A 25,705-nucleotide genomic window follows, 5' to 3' on the forward strand; every position below is an offset into this window, starting at 1 on the left:
CCCTCCCTCAATTCACCCCCCCTCCCCCCTCCCTCAATTCACCCCCTCCCCCTCCCTCAATTCACCCCCCTCCCCCTCCCTCAATTCACCCCCTCCCCCTCCCTCAATTCACCCCCTCCCCCTCCCTCAATTCACCCCCTCCCCCTCCCTCAATTCACCCCCTCCCCCTCCCTCCCTTCACCCCCTCCCCCTCCCTCCCTTCACCCCCTCCCCTCCCCTCCCCCAGACGCCGCTGCCTCCTGCAGGAGAAGTTGGCCGGCGCTTGCCCCTCGGCATGCTGGGACCGCCACCTCTTCCACGGGACCTCGGCCGATTCGGCCCTGTCCATCAGCCGGGCCAACTTCGACCCCGGTCTGGGCGGCCGGAGGCACGGTGCCCGCTACGGCCGGGGCAGCTGCTTCTCCCCCCGGGCCGGCTACTCCCACGCCTTTGCCCCCCCGGACCCCGGCCCCCCGGGCCGCCGGCGCATGTTCCTGGCCAAGGTGCTGACCGGCCGGAGCGCGCCGGGCGGCCGCTGGGACGTCCGCCCTCCTCCCCTGCCCGGCCAGGGTCCCGGGGGCCAGCGCTACGACTCCTGCGTCAACTCCCTGGACCGCCCCGCCGTCTACGTCCTCTTCGACAGCGCCCAGTGCTACCCGGCTTGGCTCATCGAGTACCAGGCCGTCGGCGAGGTCTCCTTCGACTGACCGGCCCACCCGACGTCACCTCCCCCTCCCCGTGACATCCTTGGCCGCCGATAGGCCTGAGGCCTGCTTGAACTCGGACCTCCAGCCCTTGCAACGAGGCCTCTGCTGTCCCTGCTTGACCTGTCCCTATGGGCCTGAGGCCTACTTGAACTCGGACCTTCCACCGTAGCAACGTGGCCTCTGCTGCCGCTGCTTGACCAATCCCTAAGGGCCTGAGGCCTACTTGAACTCTGAACTTCCTCCCTAACCTCGCAGCCTCTGCCGTCTCGGGCTTGACCTATCCCTATGGGCCTGAGGCCTACTTGAACTCTGACCTTCCAACTTAGCAAGGAGGCCTCTGCTGTCCCTGCTTGACCAATCCTACAGGCCTCAGGCCTACTGTGAACTCTGACCTGTCCAGGGCCAATAAATTGATTTCGTGGCGTGCTCCCTGATGTAGATATTTAATATATTTGAGATTGAAAGATTTATTTAACGTATTTTAACTTCGGAGATGTTAATTGACCTTCTGAATAATTTATGCCGTGTAATTATTCCTATAATAAAGGTATTTTTTCATATTTCTCTGCACATTCGCTCCTTGTTTGTTCTCCGAGTGTGGTCTAACCGAGGGGGGGATACGGAGACCGGAACTGTGCACGGTGCTCCGAGTGTGGTCTAACCGAGGGGGGATACGGAGAGCGGAACTGTGCACGGTGCTCCGAGTGTGGTCTAACCGAGGGGGGATATGGAGACCGGAACTGTGCACGGTGCTCCGAGCATGGTCTAACCGAGGGAGGGGGATACGGAGACCGGAACTGTGCACGGTGCTCCGAGTGTGGTCTAACCGAGGGGGGATACGGAGACCGGAACTGTGCACGGTGCTCTGAGTGTGGTCTAACCGAGGAGGGGGATACGGAGACCGGAACTGTGCATGGTGCTCCGAGTGTGGTCTAACCGAGGGGGGGATACGGAGACCGGAACTGTGCACGGTGCTCCGAGTGTGGTCTAACCGAGGGGGATACGGAGACCGGAACTGTGCACGGTGCTCCGAGTGTGGTCTAACCGAGGGGGGTATACGGAGACCGGAACTGTGCACGGTGCTCCGAGTGTGGTCTAACCGAGGGGGGTATACGGAGACCGGAACTGTGCACGGTTCTCCGAGTGTGGTCTAACCGAGGGGGGGATACGGAGACCGGAACTGTGCACGGTGCTCCGAGTGTGGTCTAACCGAGGGAGGGATACGGAGACCGGAACTGTGCACGGTGCTCCGAGTGTGGTCTAACCGAGGGGGGATACGGAGACCGGAACTGTGCACGGTGCTCCGAGTGTGGTCTAACCGAGGGGGGGATACGGAGACCGGAACTGTGCACGGTGCTCCGAGTGTGGTCTAACCGAGGGGGGATACGGAGACCGGAACTGTGCACGGTGCTCCGAGTGTGGTCTAACCGAGGAGGGGATACGGAGACTGGAACTGTGCACGGTGCTCCGAGTGTGGTCTAACCGAGGGGGGATACGGAGACCGGAACTGTGCACGGTGCTCCGAGTGTGGTCTAACCGAGGGGGGATACGGAGAGCGGAACTGTGCACAGTGCTCCGAGTGTGGTCTAACCGAGGTGGGATACGGAGACCGGAACTGTGCACGGTGCTCCGAGCATGGTCTAACCGAGGGGGGGATACGGAGACCGGAACTGTGCACGGTGCTCCGAGTGTGGTCTAAACGAGGGAGGGGATACGGAGAGCGGAACTGTGCACGGTGCTCCGAGTGTGGTCTAACCGAGGGGGGATATGGAGACTTGAACTGTGCTCCCAGTGTTTGAGGGCTGACAAGTGGTGAGTAACATTCACACCCACACAAGTACCAGGCAATGACCATCTCCAACAAGAGAGAATCTAACCATCGCCCCTTGATGTTCAATGGCATCACCATCACTGAATCCCCCACTATCTACATCCTGGGGGTTACCATTGACCAGAAACTGAACTGGCGACCCAGACAGATAAATACTGTGTCTACAAGAGCAGGTCAGAGGCTGGGAATCCTGCGGAGAGTAACTCACCTCCTGACTCCCCCCCCAAAGGCTGTCCACCATCTACAAGGCACAAGTCAGGAGTGTGGATGGGACACTCCCCACTTGCCTGGATGAGTTGCAGCTCCCACAACACTTGAGAAGCTCGACACCGTCCAGGACAAAGCAGCCCCCCCGCCACAGCTCGATCGGCACCCCATCCACAAACATTCACTCCCTCCACCCACCGACGCACAGGGGCAGCAGCGTGTGTACCATCTACAATATACCCTCCGACAGTGCGGCACTCCCTCAGCACTGACCCTCCGACAGTGCGGCTCTCCCTCAGTACTGACCCTCCGACAGTGCGGCTCTCCCTCAGTACTGACCCTCCGACAGTGCGGCTCTCCCTCAGCACTGACCCTCCGACAGTGCGGCTCTCCCTCAGTACTGACCCTCCGACAGTGCGGCTCTCCCTCAGCACTGACCCTCCGACAGTGCGGCTCTCCCTCAGCGCTGACCCTCCGACAGTGTGTCTCTCCCTCAGCACTGACCCTCCGACAGTGCGGCACTCCCTCAGCACTGACCCTCCGACAGTGCGGCTCTCCCTCAGTACTGACCCTCCGACAGTGCGGCTCTCCCTCAGCGCTGACCCTCCGACAGTGCGGCTCTCCCTCAGGGCTGACCCTCCGACAGTACGGCACTCCATCAGCCCTGACCCTCCGACAGTGCGGCTCTCCCTCAGCACTGACCCTCCGACAGTGCGGCTCTCCCTCAGCACTGACCCTCCGACAGTGCGGCTCTCCCTCAGCACTGACCCTCCGACAGTGCGGCTCTCCCTCAGCACTGACCCTCTGACAGTGCGGCTCTCCCTCAGTACTGACCCTCCGACAGTGCGGCTCTCCCTCAGCACTGACCCTCCGACAGTGCGGCTCTCCCTCAGCACTGACCCTCCGACAGTGCGGCTCTCCAGCAGCACTGACCCTCCGACAGTGCGGCTCTCCCTCAGTACTGAACCTCCGACAGTGCGGCTCTCCAGCAGCACTGACCCTCCGACAGTGCGGCTCTCCCTCAGTACTGACCCTCCGACAGTGCGGCTCTCCCTCAGCACTGACAATCGGCCTAGTCCTTCGGCTCAAACCCACAAGTGAAGCCCTAAATGAGAGGTTTCTTTTGGTATTAGCCCCTCTTTAACCTTTTACAAATGAACAGGAGGAGGCCATTCAGCCCCTCTCGAGCCTGTTACACAGGAACAGGAGGAGGCCATTCAGCCCCTCTCGAGCCTGTTACACAGGAACAGGGGGAGGGCCATTCAGCCTCTCTCGAGCCTGTTACACAGGGACAGGAGGAGGCCATTCAGCTACTCTCGAGCCTGTTACACAGGAACAGGAGGAGGCCCATTCAGCCCCTCTCGAGCCTGTTACACAGGAACAGGACGAGGCCCATTCAGCCCCTCTCGAGCCTGTTACACAGGAACAGGACGAGGCCCATTCAGCCCCTCTCGAGCCTGTTACACAGGAACAGGAGGAGGCCCATTCAGCCCCTCTCGAGCCTGTTACACAGGAACAGGAGGAGACCCATTCAGCCCATCTCGAGCTGGTTACACAGGAACAGGAGGAGGTGCAGTTGGTCTGTTATGTCAGGGCTCCCTCCCTGTAAGAGCAACTTGCCTCGTCTCAATTCCCCCACCATCTCCCCTGAACCCCTGCACGTTGTTCCTTGTCAGTTATAACTGCCAATCCTTCCTGTACACCTCGATCGAACCTGCCTCCACTGTACTCTCAGGCAGCGCCTTCCACACCCGCTTTCACCCTCATCGCTGCCACCATGTGGTATTATCACCACCTTGTGATACGAAGTGAGGCGATGTCTTAATAATGAGACCTTGAGGCTTCTACCTTCAATAATGAATCGTTCCTTTTCAATCTTAAATTCATTCATGGGATGTGGGTGTTGCTGACAAGGCCCAGCATTTATTGCCCATCCCTAATTGCCCCCCTCGAGAAGGTGGGTGTGAGCCGCTGCAGTCCCCGTGTGTTGTAGGTACACCCACGGCGCTGTTAGGGAGGGAGTTCCAGGATTTTGTCCGTGTGGTGTAGGTACACCCACGGCGCTGTTAGTGAGGGAGTTCCAGGATTTTGTCCGTGTGGTGTAGGTACACCCAGGGCGCTGTTAGGGAGGGAGTTCCAGGATTTTGTCCCGTGTCTTGTAGGTACACCCACGGCGCTGTTAGGGAGGGAGTTCCAGGATTTTGTCCGTGTGGTGTAGGTACACCCACGGCGCTGTTAGTGAGGGAGTTCCAGGATTTTGTCCGTGTGGTGTAGGTACACCCACGGCGCTGTTAGGGAGGGAGTTCCAGGATTTTGTCCCCGTGTGGTGTAGGTACACCCACAGCGCTGTTAGGGAGGGAGTTACAGGATTTTGTCCCGTGTGGTGTAGGTACACCCACGGTGCTGTTAGGGAGGGAGTTCCAGGATTTTGACCCAGCGACAGTGAAGGAACAGCCGATATATTTCCAAGTCGGGATGGTGAGGGGCTCGGAGGGGAACTTCCAGGTGGTGGGTGGTCCCCATGTGTCTGCTGCCCTCGTCCTTCTAGACAGGGTTTCCTCCACATAAGGGGTGGAGCTGTGGGTACCTGCATGGACCCCAGTTATACCTGTCTCTTTATGGGGTAATTGGAACATTACTTGTCCAACTCCGGCCCCCTCCCACAACTCTTTCTCCGGTACGTCGATGACTGCTTCGGTGCTGCTTCATGCTCTCGTCTAGACCTGGAAACATAGGTCAATTTTAGATTCCAATTACCACCCCTACATCGCTTTCACATGGTCCATCACTGACCCTTCCCTCCCCTTCCGTGACCTCTCTACCTCCATGTCTGGTGATAGACTGTCCACCAATATTCATTACAAGCCCAGAGAGAATACAGGGGATGGAGAGAGAATACAGGGGATAGAGTGAGAGAGCACAGGGGATGGAGAGAGAGTACGGGGGATTGAGAGAGAGTACAGGGGATGGAGAGAGAGAGTACAGGGGATGGAGAGAGAGAGTGCAGGGGATAGAGAGAGAGTGCAGGGGATAGAGAGAGAGTACAGGGGATAACGAGAGAGAGTACAGGGGATAGAGGGAGAATACAGGAGATAGAGAGAGAGTGCAGGGGATAGAGAGAGAGTACAGGGGATAACGAGAGAGAGTACAGGGGATAGAGAGAGAGGACAGGGGATAGAGAGATAGACTGCAGGGGATAGAGAGAGAGTACAGGGGATGGAGAGAGAGTACAGGGGATGGAGAGAGAGTACAGGGGATGGAGAGAGAGTACACGGGATGGAGAGAGAGTACAGGGGATGGGGAGAGAGTACAGGGGATGGGGAGAGAGTACGGGGGATAGAGAGAGAGTACGGGGGATTGAGAGTGAATACAGGGGATTGAGAGGGAGTACAGGGGATAGAGAGAGAGTACAGAGGATAGAGGGAGAGAACAGGGGAAAAAGAGAGAGAGTATAGGGGATAGAGAGAGAGTCCAGGGGATGGAGAGAGAATACAGGAGATAGAGAGAGAGTACAGGGGATGGAGAGAGAGTACAGGGGATAGAGAGAGAGAGTGCAGGGGATAGAGAGAGAGTACAGGGGATGGAGAGAGAGTACAGGGGATGGGGAGAGAGTACAGGAGATAGACAGAGAGTACAGGGGATAGAGAGAGAGTACGGGGGATAGAGAGAGAGTGCAGGAGATTGAGAAAGAGTACGGATGATAGAGAGAGAGTGCAGGGGATTGAGAGAGAGTGCAGGGGATTGAGAGAGTACAGGGCATGGAGAGAGAGTACAAGGCATGGAGAGAGAGTACAGGGGATAGAGAGAGAGTGCAGGAGTTTGAGAAAGAGTACGGATGATAGAGATAGAGTGCAGGGGATTGAGAGTGAGTACAGGGGATAGAGAGAGAGTACAGGGGATAGAGAGAGAGTACAGGGATAGAGAGAGAGTACAGGGGATTGAGAGAGAGTGCAGGGGATTGAGAGAGAGTACAGGGGATACAGAGAGTGCATGGGATTGAGAGAGAGTACGGGGATAGAGAAAGTGCAGGAGATTGAGAGAGAGTACGGGGGATAGAGTGAGTACAGGGGATAGGGAGAGTATGGGGGATAGAGAGAGAGTACAGCGGACTGAGAGAGAGTACAGGGGATAGAGAGAGAGTACGTGGGATAGTGAGAGAGTACAGGTGATAGTGAGAGAGTACAGGGGATAGTGAGAGAGTACAGGGGTTTGAGAGAGAGTATAGGGGATTGAGTGAGAGTACAGGGGATAGAGAGCGAGTACAGGGGATTGAGAGAGAGTAGGGGGGATAGAGAGAGAGTATGGGGGATTGAGAGAGAGTACGGGGATTGAGAGGGAGTACAGGGGATAGAGAGAGAGTACAGAGGATAGAGGGAGAGTACAGGGGATAAAGAGAGAGAGTCCAGGGGATGGAGAGAGAGTACAGGGTATGGAGAGAGAGTACAGGGGATGGGGAGAGAGTACAGGAGATAGACAGAGAGTACAGGGGATAGAGAGAGAGTACGGGGGATAGAGAGAGAGTGCAGGAGATTGAGAAAGAGTACGGATGATAGAGAGAGAGTGCAGGGGATTGAGAGAGAGTGCAGGGGATAGAGAGAGTACAGGGGATTGAGAGAGTACAGGGCATAGAGAGAGAGTACAGGGCATGGAGAGAGAGTACAGGGCATAAAGAGAGAGTACAGTGCATAGAGAGAGAGTACAGGGGATAGAGAGAGAGTACAGGGGATAGAGAGAGAGTACAGGGGATAGAGAGAGAGTACGGGGATAGAGAGAGAGCACAGGGGATTGAGAGAGAGTACGGGGATAGAGAGAGTGCAGGAGATTGAGAGAGAGTACGGGGGATAGAGAGAGAGTACAGGGGTTTGAGAGAGAGCACAGCGGACTGAGAGAGAGTACAGGGGATAGAGAGAGAGTACGTGGGATAGTGAGAGAGTACAGGGGATAGTGAGAGAGTACAGGTGATAGTGAGAGAGTACAGGGGATAGTGAGAGAGTACAGGTGATAGTGAGAAAGTACAGGGGATAGTGAGAGAGTACAGGGGTTTGAGAGAGAGTATAGGGGATTGACTGAGAGTACAGGGGATTGAGAGAGAGTACGGGGGATAGAGAGAGAGTATGGGGGATTGAGAGAGAGTACAGGGGATTGAGAGGGAGTACGGGGATAGAGAGAGAGTACAGGAGATAGAGAGAGAGAACAGGGGATGGAGAGAGTACAGGGTATGGAGAGAGAGTACAGGGGATGGGGAGAGAGTACAGGAGATAGACAGAGAGTACAGGGGATAGAGAGAGAGTACGGGGGATAGAGAGAGAGTGTAGGAGATTGAGAAAGAGTACGGATGATAGAGAGAGAGTGCAGGGGATTGAGAGAGAGTGCAGGGGATAGAGAGAGTACAAGGGATTGAGAGAGTACAGGGCATAGAGAGAGAGTACAGGGCATGGAGAGAGAGTACAGGGCATAAAGAGAGAGTACAGGGGATAGAGAGAGAGTACAGGGGATAGAGAGAGAGTACAGGGGATAGAGAGAGAGTACAGGGGATAGAGAGAGAGTACAGGGGATAGAGAGAGAGTGCAGGATTTTGAGAAAGAGTACGGATGATAGAGATAGAGTACAGAGGACTGAGAGTGAGTACAGGGGATAGAGAGAGAGTACGGGGATAGAGAGAGAGCACAGGGGATTGAGAGAGAGTACGGGGATAGAGAGAGTGCAGGAGATTGAGAGAGAGTACGGGGGATAGAGAGAGAGTACGGGGGATAGAGAGAGAGTACAGGGGTTTGAGAGAGAGTACAGTGGACTGAGAGAGAGTACAGGGGATAGAGAGAGAGTACGTGGGATAGTGAGAGAGTACAGGGGATAGTGAGAGAGTACAGGGGATAGTGAGAGAGTACAGGTGATAGTGAGAGAGTACAGGGGATAGTGAGAGAGTACAGGGGATAGTGAGAAAGTACAGGGGATAGTGAGAGAGTACAGGGGTTTGAGAGAGAGTATAGGGGATTGACTGAGAGTACAGGGGATTGAGAGAGAGTACGGGGGATAGAGAGAGAGTATGGGGGAATGAGAGAGAGTACAGGGGATTGAGAGGGAGTACGGGGATAGAGAGAGAGTACAGAGGATAGAGGGAGAGTACAGGGGATAAAGAGAGAGAGTCCAGGGGATGGAGAGAGAATACAGGAGATAGAGAGAGAGTACAGGGGATGGAGAGAGAGTACAGGGGATAGAGAGAGAGAGTGCAGGGGATAGAAAGAGAGTACAGGGGATGGAGAGAGAGTACAGGGTATGGAGAGAGAGTACAGGGTATGGAGAGAGAGTACAGTGGATGGGGAGAGAGTACAGGAGATAGACAGAGAGTGCAGGAGATTGAGAAAGAGTACGGATGATAGAGAGAGAGTGCAGGGGATTGAGAGAGAGTGCAGGGGATAGAGAGAGTACAGGGGATTGAGAGAGTACAGGGCATAGAGAGAGAGTACAGGGCATGGAGAGAGAGTACAGGGCATAAAGAGAGAGTACAGGGCATAGAGAGAGAGTACAGGGGATAGCGAGAGAGTACAGGGGATAGAGAGAGAGTACAGGGGATAGAGAGAGAGTGCAGGAGTTTGAGAAAGAGTACAGATGATAGAGATAGAGTACAGGGGATTGAGAGTGAGTACAGGGGATAGAGAGAGAGTACAGGGGATAGAGAGAGAGTACAGGGGATTGAGAGAGAGTGCAGGGGATTGAGAGAGAGTACAGGGGATAGAGAGAGTGCATGGGATTGAGAGAGAGTACGGGGATAGAGAGAGTGCAGGAGATTGAGAGAGAGTACGGGGGATAGAGAGAGAGTACAGCGGATTGAGAGAGAGTACAGGGGATAGTGAGAGAGTACAGGGGTTTGAGAGAGAGTACAGGGGATAGAGAGAGAGTACATGGGATATTGAGAGAGAGTACATGGGATAGTGAGAGAGAGTACAGGGGATAGTGAGAGAGTACAGGGATTTGAGAGAGAGTACAGGGGATAGAGAGAGAGTACAGGGGATAGAGAGAGAGTACATGGGATAGTGAGAGAGTACATGGGATAGTGAGAGAGTACAGAGGATAGAGAGAGAGTACAGGGGATAGTGAGAGAGTACAGGGGTTTGAGAGAGAGTACAGGGGTTTGAGAGAGAGTACAGGGGATAGAGAGAGAGTACAGGGTATAGAGAGAGAGTACATGGGATAGTGAGAGAGTACAGGGGATGGGGAGAGAGTACAGGGGATGGGGAGAGAGTACGGGGGATAGAGAGAGAGTACGGGGGATTGAGAGAGAATACAGGGGATTGAGCGGGAGTACAGGGGATAGAGAGAGAGTACAGAGGATAGAGGGAGAGTACAGGGGATAAAGAGAGAGAGTACAGGGGATAGAGAGAGAGTCCAGGGGATGGAGAGAGAATACAGGAGATAGAGAGAGAGTACAGGGGATGGAGAGAGAGTACAGGGGATAGAGAGAGAGAGTGCAGGGGATAGAGAGAGAGTACAGAGGATGGAGAGAGAGTACAGGGGATGGGGAGAGAGTACAGGAGATAGACAGAGAGTACAGGGGATAGAGAGAGAGTACGTGGGATAGTGAGAGAGTACAGGGGATAGTGAGAGAGTACAGGGGATAGTGAGAGAGTACAGGTGATAGTGAGAGAGTACAGGGGATAGTGAGAGAGTACAGGGGATAGTGAGAAAGTACAGGGGATAGTGAGAGAGTACAGGGGTTTGAGAGAGAGTATAGGGGATTGACTGAGAGTACAGGGGATTGAGAGAGAGTACGGGGGATAGAGAGAGAGTATGGGGGATTGAGAGAGAGTACAGGTGATTGAGAGGGAGTACGGGGATAGAGAGAGAGTACAGAGGATAGAGGGAGAGTACAGGGGATAAAGAGAGAGAGTCCAGGGGATGGAGAGAGAATACAGGAGATAGAGAGAGAGTACAGGGGATGGAGAGAGAGTACAGGGTATGGAGAGAGAGTACAGGGGATGGGGAGAGAGTACAGGAGATAGACAGAGAGTACAGGGGATAGAGAGAGAGTACGGGGGATAGAGAGAGAGTGTAGGAGATTGAGAAAGAGTACTGATGATAGAGAGAGAGTGCAGGGGATTGAGAGAGAGTGCAGGGGATAGAGAGAGTACAGGGGATTGAGAGAGTACAGGGCATAGAGAGAGAGTACAGGGCATGGAGAGAGAGTACAGGGCATAAAGAGAGAGTACAGGGCATAGAGAGAGAGTACAGGGGATAGAGAGAGAGTACAGGGGATAGAGAGAGAGTACAGGGGTTAGAGAGAGAGTACAGGGGATAGAGAGAGAGTACAGGGGATAGAGAGAGAGTGCAGGAGTTTGAGAAAGAGTACGGATGATAGAGATAGAGTACAGGGGATTGAGAGTGAGTACAGGGGATAGAGAGAGAGTACGGGGATAGAGAGAGAGCACAGGGGATTGAGAGAGAGTACGGGGATAGAGAGAGTGCAGGAGATTGAGAGAGAGCACAGCGGACTGAGAGAGAGTACAGGGGATAGAGAGAGAGTACGGGGGATAGAGAGAGATTACAGGGGTTTGAGAGAGAGCACAGCGGACTGAGAGAGAGTACAGGGGATAGAGAGAGAGTACGTGGGATAGTGAGAGAGTACAGGGGATAGTGAGAGAGTACAGGGGATAGTGAGAGAGTACAGGTGATAGTGAGAGAGTACAGGGGATAGCGAGAGAGTACAGGGGATAGTGAGAAAGTACAGGGGATAGTGAGAGAGTACAGGGGTTTGAGAGAGAGTATAGGGGATTGACTGAGAGTACAGGGGATTGAGAGAGAGTACGGGGGATAGAGAGAGAGTATGGGGGATTGAGAGAGAGTACAGGGGATTGAGAGGGAGTACGGGGATAGAGAGAGAGTACAGAGGATAGAGGGAGAGTACAGGGGATAAAGAGAGAGAGTCCAGGGGATGGAGAGAGAATACAGGAGATAGAGAGAGAGTACAGGAGATGGAGAGAGAGTACAGGGTATGGAGAGAGAGTACAGGGGATGGGGAGAGAGTACAGGAGATAGACAGAGAGTACAGGGGATAGAGAGAGAGTACGGGGGATAGAGAGAGAGTGTAGGAGATTGAGAAAGAGTACGGATGATAGAGAGAGAGTGCAGGGGATTGAGAGAGAGTGCAGGGGATAGAGAGAGTACAGGGGATTGAGAGAGTACAGGGCATAGAGAGAGAGTACAGGGCATGGAGAGAGAGTACAGGGCATAAAGAGAGAGTACAGGGCATAGAGAGAGAGTACAGGGGATAGAGAGAGAGTACAGGGGATAGAGAGAGAGTACAGGGGATAGAGAGAGAGTACAGGGGATAGAGAGAGAGTACAGGGGATAGAGAGAGAGTACAGGGGATAGAGAGAGAGTGCAGGATTTTGAGAAAGAGTACGAATGATAGAGATAGAGTACAGGGGACTGAGAGTGAGTACAGGAGATAGAGAGAGAGTACGGGGATAGAGAGAGAGCACAGGGGATTGAGAGAGAGTACGGGGATGGAGAGAGTGCAGGAGATTGAGAGAGAGTACGGGGGATAGAGAGAGAGTACGGGGGATAGAGAGAGAGTACAGGGGTTTGAGAGAGAGTACAGGGGATAGAGAGAGAGTACAGGGGATAGAGAGAGAGTACAGGGGATAGAGAGAGAGTACAGGGGATAGAGAGAGAGTACAGGGGATAGAGAGAGAGTGCAGGAGTTTGAGAAAGAGTACGGATGATAGAGATAGATTACAGGGGATTGAGAGTGAGTACAGGGGATAGAGAGAGAGTACAGGGGATAGAGAGAGAGTACAGGGGATGGAGAGAGAATACAGGAGATAGAGAGAGAGTACAGGGGATGGAGAGAGAGTACAGGGGATAGAGAGAGAGAGTGCAGGGGATAGAGAGAGAGTACAGGGGATGGAGAGAGAGTACAGGGGATGGGTAGAGAGTACAGGAGATAGACAGAGAGTACAGGGGATAGAGAGAGAGTACGTGGGATAGTGAGAGAGTACAGGGGATAGTGAGAGAGTACAGGGGATAGTGAGAGAGTACAGGTGATAGTGAGAGAGTACAGGGGATAGTGAGAGAGTACAGGGGATAGTGAGAAAGTACAGGGGATAGTGAGAGAGTACAGGGGTTTGAGAGAGAGTATAGGGGATTGACTGAGAGTACAGGGGATTGAGAGAGAGTACGGGGGATAGAGAGAGAGTATGGGGGATTGAGAGAGAGTACAGGGGATTGAGAGGGAGTACGGGGATAGAGAGAGAGTACAGAGGATAGAGGGAGAGTACAGGGGATAAAGAGAGAGAGTCCAGGCGATGGAGAGAGAATACAGGAGATAGAGAGAGAGTACAGGGGATGGAGAGAGAGTACAGGGTATGGAGAGAGAGTACAGGGGATGGGAGAGAGTACAGGAGATAGACAGAGAGTACAGGGGATAGAGAGAGAGTACGGGGGATAGAGAGAGAGTGTAGGAGATTGAGAAAGAGTACGGATGATAGAGAGAGAGTGCAGGGGATTGAGAGAGAGTGCAGGGGATAGAGAGAGTACAGGGGATTGAGAGAGTACAGAGCATAGAGAGAGAGTACAGGGCATGGAGAGAGAGTACAGGGCATAAAGAGAGAGTACAGGGCATAGAGAGAGAGTACAGGGGATAGAGAGAGAGTACAGGGGATAGAGAGAGAGTACAGGGGATAGAGAGAGAGTACAGGGGATAGAGAGAGAGTACAGGGGATAGAGAGAGAGTGCAGGAGTTTGAGAAAGAGTACGGATGATAGAGATAGAGTACAGGGGATTGAGAGTGAGTACAGGGGATAGAGAGAGAGTACGGGGATAGAGAGAGAGCACAGGGGATTGAGAGAGAGTACGGGGATAGAGAGAGTGCAGGAGATTGAGAGAGAGTACGGGGGATAGAGAGAGAGTACGGGGGATAGAGAGAGAGTACAGGGGTTTGAGAGAGAGTACAGCGGACTGAGAGAGAGTACAGGGGATAGAGAGAGAGTACGTGGGATAGTGAGAGAGTACAGGGGATAGTGAGAGAGTACAGGGGATAGTGAGAGAGTACAGGTGATAGTGAGAGAGTACAGGGGATAGTGAGAGAGTACAGGGGATAGTGAGAGAGTACAGGGGATAGTGAGAGAGTACAGGGGTTTGAGAGAGAGTATAGGGGATTGACTGAGAGTACAGGGGATTGAGAGAGAGTACGGGGGATAGAGAGAGAGTATGGGGGATTGAGAGAGAGTACAGGGGATTGAGAGGGAGTACGGGGATAGAGAGAGAGTACAGAGGATAGAGGGAGAGTACAGGGGATAAAGAGAGAGAGTCCAGGGGATGGAGAGAGAATACAGGAGATAGAGAGAGAGTACAGGGGATGGAGAGAGAGTACAGGGGATAGAGAGAGAGAGTGTAGGGGATAGAAAGAGAGTACAGGGGATGGAGAGAGAGTACAGGGTATGGAGAGAGAGTACAGGGTATGGAGAGAGAGTACAGTGGATGGAGAGAGAGTACAGGGGATAGAGAGAGAGAGTGCAGGGGATAGAAAGAGAGTACAGGGGATGGAGAGAGAGTACAGGGTATGGAGAGAGAGTACAGGGTATGGAGAGAGAGTACAGTGGTTGGGGAGAGAGTACAGGAGATAGACAGAGAGTGCAGGAGATTGAGAAAGAGTACGGATGATAGAGAGAGAGTGCAGGGGATTGAGAGAGCACAGGGCATAGAGAGAGAGTACAGGGCATGGAGAGAGAGTACAGGGCATAAAGAGAGAGTACAGGGCATAGAGAGAGAGTACAGGGGATAGAGAGAGAGTACAGGGGATAGAGAGAGAGTACAGGGGATAGAGAGAGAGTACAGGGGATAGAGAGAGAGTACAGGGGATAGAGAGAGAGTGCAGGAGTTTGAGAAAGAGTACGGATGATAGAGATAGAGTACAGGGGATTGAGAGTGAGTACAGGGGATAGAGAGAGAGTACAGGGGATAGAGAGAGAGTACAGGGTATTGAGAGAGAGTGCAGGGGATTGAGAGAGACTACAGGGGATAGAGAGAGTGCATGGGATTGAGAGAGAGTACGGGGATAGAGAGAGTGCAGGAGATTGAGAGAGATTACGGGGGATAGAGAGAGAGTACAGTGGATTGAGAGAGAGTACAGGGGATAGTGAGAGAGTACAGGGGTTTGAGAGAGAGTACAGGGGATAGAGAGAGAGTACATGGGATAGTGAGAGAGAGTACATGGGATAGTGAGAGAGAGTACAGGGGATAGTGAGAGAGTACAGGGATTTGAGAGAGAGTACAGGGGATAGAGAGAGAGTACAGGGGATAGAGAGAGAGTACATGGGATAGTGAGAGAGTACATGGGATAGTGAGAGAGTACAGAGGATAGAGAGAGAGTACAGGGGATAGTGAGAGAGTACAGGGGTTTGAGAGAGATTACAGGGGATAGAGAGAGAGTACATGGGATAGTGAGAGAGAGTACAGGGGATAGTGAGAGAGTACAGGGGTTTGAGAGAGAGTACAGGGGATAGAGAGAGAGTACAGGGTATAGAGAGAGAGTACATGGGATAGTGAGAGAGTACAGGGGATGGGGAGAGAGTACAGGGGATGGGGAGAGAGTACGGGGGATAGAGAGAGAGTACGGGGGATTGAGAGAGAATACAGGGGATTGAGTGGGAGTACAGGGGATAGAGAGAGAGTACAGAGGATAGAGGGAGAGTACAGGGGATAAAGTGAGAGAGTACAGGGGATAGAGAGAGAGTCCAGGGGATGGAGAGAGAATACAGGAGATAGAGAGAGAGTACAGGGGATGGAGAGAGAGTACAGGGGATAGAGAGAGAGAGTGCAGGGGATAGAGAGAGAGTACAGAGGATGGAGAGAGAGAACAGGGGATGGGGAGAGAGTACAGGAGATAGACAGAGAGTACAGGGGATAGAGAGAGAGTACGGGGGATAGAGAGAGAGTGCAGGAGATTGAGAAAGAGTACGGATGATAGAGAGAGAGTGCAGGGGATTGAGAGAGAGTGCAGGGGATTGAGAGAGTACAGGGCATGGAGAGAGAGTACAGGGCATGGAGAGAGAGTACAGGGCATAAAGAGAGAGTACAGGGCATAGAGAGAGAGTACAGGGGATAGAGAGAGAGTGCAGGAGTTTGAGAAAGATTACGGATGATAGAGATAGAGTGCAGGGGATTGAGAGTGAGTACAGGGGATAGAAAGAGAGTACGGGGATAGAGAGAGAGTACAGGGGTTTGAGAGAGAGTACAGCGGACTGAGAGAGAGTACAGGGGATAGAGAGAGATTACGTGGGATAGTGAGAGAGTACAGGGGATAGTGAGAGAGTACAGGGGATAGTGAGAGAGTACAGGTGATAGTGAGAGAGTACAGGGGATAGTGAGAGAGTACAGGGGATAGTGAGAAAGTACAGGGGATAGTGAGAGAGTACAGGGGTTTGAGAGAGAGTATAGGGGATTGACTGAGAGTACAGGGGATTGAGAGAGAGTACGGGGGATAGAGAGAGAGTATGGGGGAATGAGAGAGAGTACAGGGGATTGAGAGGGAGTACGGGGATAGAGAGAGAGTACAGAGGATAGAGGGAGAGTACAGGGGATAAAGAGAGAGAGTCCAGGGGATGGAGAGAGAATACAGGAGATAGAGAGAGAGTACAGGGGATGGAGAGAGAGTACAGGGGATAGAGAGAGAGAGTGCAGGGGATAGAAAGAGAGTACAGGGGATGGAGAGAGTGTACAGGGTATGGAGAGAGAGTACAGGGTATGGAGAGAGAGTACAGTGGATGGGGAGAGAGTACAGGAGATAGACAGAGAGTGCAGGAGATTGAGAAAGAGTACGGATGATAGAGAGAGAGTGCAGGGGATTGAGAGAGAGTGCAGGGGATTGAGAGAGTACAGGGCATAGAGAGAGAGTACAGGGCATGGAGAGAGAGTACAGGGCATAAAGAGAGAGTACAGGGCATAGAGAGAGAGTACAGGGGATAGAGAGAGAGTACAGGGGATAGAGAGAGAGTACAGGGGATAGAGAGAGAGTACAGGGGATAGAGAGAGAGTACAGGGGATAGAGAGAGAGTGCAGGAGTTTGAGAAAGAGTACGGATGATAGAGATAGAGTACAGGGGATTGAGAGTGAGTACAGGGGATAGAGAGAGAGTACAGGGGATAGAGAGAGAGTACAGGGGATGGAGAGAGAATACAGGAGATAGAGAGAGAGTACAGGGGATGGAGAGAGAGTACAGGGGATAGAGAGAGAGAGTGCAGGGGATAGAGAGAGAGTACAGGGGATGGAGAGAGAGTACAGGGGATGGGTAGAGAGTACAGGAGATAGACAGAGAGTACAGGGGATAGAGAGAGAGTACGTGGGATAGTGAGAGAGTACAGGGGATAGTGAGAGAGTACAGGGGATAGTGAGAGAGTACAGGTGATAGTGAGAGAGTACAGGGGATAGTGAGAGAGTACAGGGGATAGTGAGAAAGTACAGGGTATAGTGAGAGAGTACAGGGGTTTGAGAGAGAGTATAGGGGATTGACTGAGAGTACAGGGGATTGAGAGAGAGTACGGGGGATAGAGAGAGAGTATGGGGGATTGAGAGAGAGTACAGGGGATTGAGAGGGAGTACGGGGATAGAGAGAGAGTACAGAGGATAGAGGGAGAGTACAGGGGATAAAGAGAGAGAGTCCAGGCGATGGAGAGAGAATACAGGAGATAGAGAGAGAGTACAGGGGATGGAGAGAGAGTACAGGGTATGGAGAGAGAGTACAGGGGATGGGGAGAGAGTACAGGAGATAGACAGAGAGTACAGGGGATAGAGAGAGAGTACGGGGGATAGAGAGAGAGTGTAGGAGATTGAGAAAGAGTACGGATGATAGAGAGAGAGTGCAGGGGATTGAGAGAGAGTGCAGGGGATAGAGAGCGTACAGGGGATTGAGAGAGTACAGAGCATAGAGAGAGAGTACAGGGCATGGAGAGAGAGTACAGGGCATAAAGAGAGAGTACAGGGCATAGAGAGAGAGTACAGGGGATAGAGAGAGAGTACAGGGGATAGAGAGAGAGTACAGGGGATAGAGAGAGAGTACAGGGGATAGAGAGAGAGTACAGGGGATAGAGAGAGAGTGCAGGAGTTTGAGAAAGAGTACGGATGATAGAGATAGAGTACAGGGGATTGAGAGTGAGTACAGGGGATAGAGAGAGAGTACGGGGATAGAGAGAGAGCACAGGGGATTGAGAGAGAGTACGGGGATAGAGAGAGTGCAGGAGATTGAGAGAGAGTACGGGGGATAGAGAGAGAGTACGGGGGATAGAGAGAGAGTACAGGGGTTTGAGAGAGAGTACAGCGGACTGAGAGAGAGTACAGGGGATAGAGAGAGAGTACATGGGATAGTGAGAGAGTACAGGGGATAGTGAGAGAGTACAGGGGATAGTGAGAGAGTACAGGTGATAGTGAGAGAGTACAGGGGATAGTGAGAGAGTACAGGGGATAGTGAGAGAGTACAGGGGATAGTGAGAAAGTACAGGGGATAGTGAGAGAGTACAGGGGTTTGAGAGAGAGTATAGGGGATTGACTGAGAGTACAGGGGATTGAGAGAGAGTACGGGGGATAGAGAGAGAGTATGGGGGATTGAGAGAGAGTACAGGGGATTGAGAGGGAGTACGGGGATAGAGAGAGAGTACAGAGGATAGAGGGAGAGTACAGGGGATAAAGAGAGAGAGTCCAGGGGATGGAGAGAGAATACAGGAGATAGAGAGAGAGTACAGGGGATGGAGAGAGAGTACAGGGGATAGAGAGAGAGAGTGTAGGGGATAGAAAGAGAGTACAGGGGATGGAGAGAGAGTACAGGGTATAGAGAGAGAGTACAGGGTATGGAGAGAGAGTACAGTGGATGGAGAGAGAGTACAGGGGATAGAGAGAGAGAGTGCAGGGGATAGAAAGAGAGTACAGGGGATGGAGAGAGAGTACAGGGTATGGAGAGAGAGTACAGGGTATGGAGAGAGAGTACAGTGGATGGGGAGAGAGTACAGGAGATAGACAGAGAGTGCAGGAGATTGAGAAAGAGTACGGATGATAGAGAGAGAGTGCAGGGGATTGAGAGAGAGTGCAGGGGATTGAGAGAGAGTGCAGGGGATTGAGAGAGCACAGGGCATAGAGAGAGAGTACAGGGCATGGAGAGAGAGTACAGGGCATAAAGAGAGAGTACAGGGCATAGAGAGAGAGTACAGGGGATAGAGAGAGAGTACAGGGGATAGAGAGAGAGTACAGGGGATAGAGAGAGAGTACAGGGGATAGAGAGAGAGTACAGGGGATAGAGAGAGAGTGCAGGAGTTTGAGAAAGAGTACGGATGATAGAGATAGAGTACAGGGGATTGAGAGTGAGTACAGGGGATAGAGAGAGAGTACAGGGGATAGAGAGAGAGTACAGGGGATTGAGAGAGAGTGCAGGGGATTGAGAGAGACTACAGGGGATAGAGAGAGTGCATGGGATTGAGAGAGAGTACGGGGATAGAGAGAGTGCAGGAGATTGAGAGAGAGTACGGGGGATAGAGAGAGAGTACAGTGGATTGAGAGAGAGTACAGGGGATAGTGAGAGAGTACAGGGGTTTGAGAGAGAGTACAGGGGATAGAGAGAGAGTACATGGGATAGTGAGAGAGAGTACATGGGATAGTGAGAGAGAGTACATGGGATAGTGAGAGAGAGTACAGGGGATAGTGAGAGAGTACAGGGATTTGAGAGAGAGTACAGGGGATAGAGAGAGAGTACAGGGGATAGAGAGAGAGTACATGGGATAGTGAGAGAGTACATGGGATAGTGAGAGAGTACAGAGGATAGAGAGAGAGTACAGGGGATAGTGAGAGAGTACAGGGGTTTGAGAGAGATTACAGGGGATAGAGAGAGAGTACATGGGATAGTGAGAGAGAGTACAGGGGATAGTGAGAGAGTACAGGGGTTTGAGAGAGAGTACAGGGGATAGAGAGAGAGTACAGGGTATAGAGAGAGAGTACATGGGATAGTGAGAGAGTACAGGGGATGGGGAGAGAGTACAGGGGATGGGGAGAGAGTACGGGGGATAGAGAGAGAGTACGGGGATTGAGAGAGAATACAGGGGATTGAGTGGGAGTACAGGGGATAGAGAGAGAGTACAGAGGATAGAGGGAGAGTACAGGGGATAAAGTGAGAGAGTACAGGGGATAGAGAGAGAGTCCAGGGGATGGAGAGAGAATACAGGAGATAGAGAGAGAGTACAGGGGATACAGAGAGTGCATGGGATTGAGAGAGAGTACGGGGATAGAGAAAGTGCAGGAGATTGAGAGAGAGTACGGGGGATAGAGAGAGTACAGGGGATAGGGAGAGTATGGGGGATAGAGAGAGAGTACAGCGGACTGAGAGAGAGTACAGAGGATAGAGAGAGAGTACAGAGGATAGAGGGAGAGTACATGGGATAAAGAGAGAGAGTCCAGGGGATGGAGAGAGAATACAGGAGATAGAGAGAGAGTACAGGGGATGGAGAGAGAGTACAGGGTATGGAGATAGAGTACAGGGGATGGGGAGAGAGTACAGGACATAGACAGAGAGTACAGGGGATAGAGAGAGAGTACGGGGGATAGAGAGAGAGTGCAGGAGATTGAGAAAGAGTACGAATGATAGAGAGAGAGTGCAGGGGATTGAGAGAGAGTGCAGGGGATATAGAGAGTACAGGGGATTGAGAGAGTACAGGGCATAGAGAGAGAGTACAGGGCATGGAGAGAGAGTACAGGGCATAAAGAGAGAGTACAGGGCATAGAGAGAGAGTACAGGGGATAGAGAGAGAGTACAGGGGATAGAGAGAGAGTACAGGGGATAGAGAGAGAGTGCAGGAGTTTGAGAAAGAGTACGGATGATAGAGATAGAATACAGGGGATTGAGAGTGAGTACAGGGGATAGAGAGAGAGTACGGGGATAGAGAGAGAGCACAGGGGATTGAGAGAGAGTACGGGGATAGAGAGAGTGCAGGAGATTGAGAGAGAGTACGGGGGATAGAGAGAGAGTACGGGTGATAGAGAGAGAGTACAGGGGTTTGAGAGAGAGTACAGCGGACTGAGAGAGAGAACAGGGGATAGAGAGAGAGTACGTGGGATAGTGAGAGAGTACAGGTGATAGTGAGAGAGTACAGGGGATAGTGAGAGAGTACAGGGGATAGTGAGAAAGTACAGGGGATAGTGAGAGAGTACGGGGGATAGAGAGAGAGTATGGGGGATTGAGAGAGAGTACAGGGGATTGAGAGGGAGTACGGGGATAGAGAGAGAGTACAGAGGATAGAGGGAGAGTACAGGGGATAAAGAGAGAGAGTCCAGGGGATGGAAAGAGAATACAGGAGATAGAGAGAGAGTACAGGGGATGGAGAGAGAGTACAGGGGATAGAGAGAGAGAGTGCAGGGGATAGAAATAGAGTACAGGGGATGGAGAGAGAGTACAGGGTATGGAGAGAGAGTACAGGGGATGGGGAGAGAGTACAGGAGATAGACAGAGAGTACAAGGAATAGAGAGAGAGTACGGGGGATAGAGAGAGAGTGCAGGAGATTGAGAAAGAGTACGGATGATAGAGAGAGAGTGCAGGGGATTGAGAGGGAGTGCAGGGGATAGAGAGAGTACAGGGGATTGAGAGAGTACAGGGCATAGAGAGAGAGTACAGGGCATAGAGAGAGAGTACAGGGCATGGAGAGAGAGTACAGGGCATAGAGAGACAGTACAGGGGATAGAGAGAGAGTACAGGGGATAGAGAGAGAGTACAGGGGATAGAGAGAGAGTACAGGGGATAGAGAGAGAGTGCAGGAGTTTAAGAAAGAGTACGGATGATAGAGATAGAGTACAGGGGATTGAGAGTGAGTACAGGGGATTGAGAGTGAGTACAGGGGATAGAGAGAGAGTACAGGGGATAGAGAGAGAGTACAGGGGATTGAGAGAGAGTGCAGGGGATTGAGAGAGAGTACAGGGGATAGAGAGAGTGCATGGGATTGAGAGAGAGTACGGGGATAGAGAGATTGCAGGAGATTGAGAGAGAGTACGGGGGATAGAGAGAGAGTACAGTGGATTGAGAGAGAGTACAGGGGATAGTGAGAGAGTACAGGGGTTTGAGAGAGAGTACAGGGGATAGAGAGAGAGTACAGGGGATAGAGAGAGAGTACATGGGATAGTGAGAGAGAGTACAGGGGATAGTGAGAGATTACATGGGATAGTGAGAGAGTACATGGGATAGTGAGAGAGTACAGAGGATAGAGAGAGAGAACAGGTGATAGAGAGAGAATACAGGGGATTGAGAGAGAGTACAGCGGATTGAGAGAGAGTACAGGGGATAGAGAGACAGTACATGGGATAGTGAGAGAGAGTACAGGGGATAGTGAGAGAGTACAGGTGATAGTGAGAGAGTACAGGGGATAGTGAGAGAGTACAGGGGTTTGAGAGAGAGTACAGGGGATTGAGTGAGAGTACAGGGGATAGAGATCGAGTACAGGGGATTGACAGAGATTACAGGGGATAGAGAGAGAGAGTACAGGGGATAGAGAGAGAGAGTACATGGGATAGTGAGAGAATACAGGGAATAGTGAGAGAGTACAGGGGATAGTGAGAGAGTACAGGGGATAGTGAGAGAGTACAGGGGATAGTGAGAGAGTACAGGGGATAGAGAGAGAGAGTGCAGTGGATAGAGAGACAGAGAATGTAAAAGACACAAAGAGAGAGACCAAGGGAGGGAGAGAGAGAACGAGAGAGAGAAAGACAGAGAGTCATAGAGTGAAACTGTCAGAGAGAGAGAGAGAGAGAGACAGAGAGAGAAAAATAGAGAATCCTAATGGACCCAAACCCCTTCCCGTTCACTCCCACTGTACACAATCCCAATCCCAAACCCCTTCCCGTTCACTCCCACTGTACACAATCCCAATCCCAAATCCCTTCCCGTTCACTCCCACTGTACACAATCCCAATCCCAAACCCCTTCCCGTTCACTCCCACTGTAGACAATCCCAATCCCAAACCCCTTCCCGTTCACTCCCACTGTACACAATTCCAATCCCAAAACCCTTCCCGTTCACTCCCACTGTACACAATCCCAATCCCAAACCCCTTCCCGTTCACTCCCACTGTACACAATCCCAATGGACCCAAACCCCTTCCCGTTCATTCCCACTGTACACAATCCCAATGGACACAAACCCCTTCCCGTTCACTCCCACTGTACACAATCCCAATGGACACAAACCCCTTCCCGTTCACTCCCACTGTACACAATCCCAATCCCAAACCCCTTCCCGTTCACTCCCACTGTACACAATCCCAATCCCAAACCCCTTCCCGTTCACTCCCACTGTACACAATCCCAATCCCAAACCCCTTCCCGTTCACTCCCACTGTACACAATCCCAATCCCAATCCCCTTCCCTTTCACTCCCACTGTACACAATCCCAATCCCAAACCCCTTCCCATTCACTCCCACTGTACACAATCCCAATCCCAAACACCTTCCCGTTCACTCCCACTGTACACAATCCCAATGGACACAAACCCCTTCCCGTTCACTCCCACTGTACACAATCCCAATCCCAAACCCCTTCCCGTTCACTCCCACTGTACACAATCCCAATCCCAATCCCCTTCCCTTTCACTCCCACTGTACACAATCCCAATCCCAAACCCCTTCCCATTCACTCCCACTGTACACAATCCCAATCCCGAATCCCCTTCCCGTTCACTCCCACTGTACACAATCCCAATCCCAAACCCCTTCCCGTTCACTCCCACTGTACACAATCCCAATGGACACAAACCCCTTCCCGTTCATTCCCACTGTACACAATCCCAATCCCAAACCCCTTCCTGTTCACTCCCACTGTACACAATCCCAATCCCAAATCCCTTCCCGTTCACTCCCACTGTACACAATCCCAATCCCAAACCCCTTCCCGTTCACTCCCACTGTACACAATCCCAATCCCAAACCCCTTCCCGTTCACTCCCACTGTACACAATCCCAATCCCAATCCCCTTCCCTTTCACTCCCACTGTACACAATCCCAATCCCAAACCCCTTCCCGTTCACTCCCACTGTACACAATCCCAATCCCAAACCCCTTCCCATTCACTCCCACTGTACACAATCCCAATCCCAAACCCCTTCCCTTTCACTCCCAATGTCCACAATCCCAATCCCAATCCCCTTTCGTTTAACTCAAACTGTACACAATCCCAATGGACACAAACCCCTTCCTGTTCACTCCCACTGTACACAATCCCAATCCCAAACCCCTTCCCGTTCACTCCCACTCTACACAATCCAAATCCCAAACCTCTTCCCGTTCACTCCCACTGTACACAATCCCAATGGACCCAAACCCCTTCCCGTTCACTCCCACTGTACACAATCCCAATCCCGAACCCCTTCCCGTTCACTCCCACTGTACACAATCCCAATGGACCCAAACCCCTTCCCGTTCATTCCCACTGTACACAATCCCAATGGACACAAACCCCTTCCCGTTCACTCCCACTGTACACAATCCCAATGGACACAAACCCCTTCCCGTTCACTCCCACTGTACACAATCCCAATCCCGAATCCCCTTCCCGTTCACTCCCACTGTACACAATCCCAATCCCAAACCCCTTCCCGTTCACTCCCACTGTACACAATCCCAATCCCAAACCCCTTCCCGTTCACTCCCACTGTACACAATCCCAATCCCAAACCCCTTCCCGTTCACTCCCACTGTACACATTCCCAATCCCAAACCCCTTCCCGTTCACTCCCACTGTACACAATCCCAATCCCAAACCCCTTCCTGTTCACTCCCACTGTACACAATCCCAATCCCAAACCCCTTCCCGTTCACTCCCACTGTACACAATCCCAATCCCAATCCCCTTCCCTTTCACTCCCACTGTACACAATCCCAATCCCAAACCCCTTCCCATTCACTCCCACTGTACACAATCCCAATCCCAAACACCTTCCCGTTCACTCCCACTGTACACAATCCCAATGGACACAAACCCCTTCCCGTTCACTCCCACTGTACACAATCCCAATCCCAAACCCCTTCCGTTTAACTCAAACTGTACACAATCCCAATGGACACAAACCCCTTCCTGTTCACTCCCACTGTACACAATCCCAATCCCAAACCTCTACCCGTTCACTCCCACTGTTCACAATCCCCATCCCAAACCCCTTCCCGTTCACTCCCACTGGACACAATCCCAATCCCAAACCCCTTCCCGTTCACTCCCACTGTACACAATCCCAATCCCAAACCCCTTCCCGTTCACTCCTACCGCACACAATCCCAATCCCAAATCCCTTCCCATTCCCTCCCACTGTACACCATCCCATTGGACCCAAACCCCTTCCCGGTCACTCCCACTGTACACAATCCCAATCCCAAACCCCTTCCCGTTCACTCCCACTGTACACAATCCCAATACCAATCCCCTTCCTGTTCACTCCCACTGTACACAATCCCAATCCCAAACCCCTTCCCGTTCACTCCCACTGTACACAATCCCAATCCCAAACCCCTTCCCATTCACTCCCACTGTACACAATCCCAATCCCAAACCCCTTCCCGTTCACTCCCACTGTACACAATCCCAATCCCAAACCCCTTCCCGTTCACTCCCACTGTGCACAATCCCAATCCCAAACCCCTTCCCGTTCGCTCCCACTGTACACAATCCCAATGGACACAAACCCCTTCCCGTTCACTCCCAATGTACACAATCCCAATCCCAAACCCCTTCCCGTTCATTCCGACTGTACACAATCCGAATGCACACAAACCCCTTCCCGTTCACTCCCACTGTACACAATCCCAATCCCAAACCCCTTCCCGTTCACTCACACTGTACACAATCCCAATCCCAAACCCCTTCCCGTTCACTCCCACTGTACACAATCCCAATCCCAAACCCCTTCCCGTTCACTCCCACTGTACACAATCCCAATCCCAAACCCCTTCCCGTTCACTCCCACTGTACACAAT

Source organism: Carcharodon carcharias, assembly GCF_017639515.1.
Source record: "Carcharodon carcharias isolate sCarCar2 chromosome 40 unlocalized genomic scaffold, sCarCar2.pri SUPER_40_unloc_1, whole genome shotgun sequence".
NCBI lineage: Eukaryota > Metazoa > Chordata > Chondrichthyes > Lamniformes > Lamnidae > Carcharodon > Carcharodon carcharias.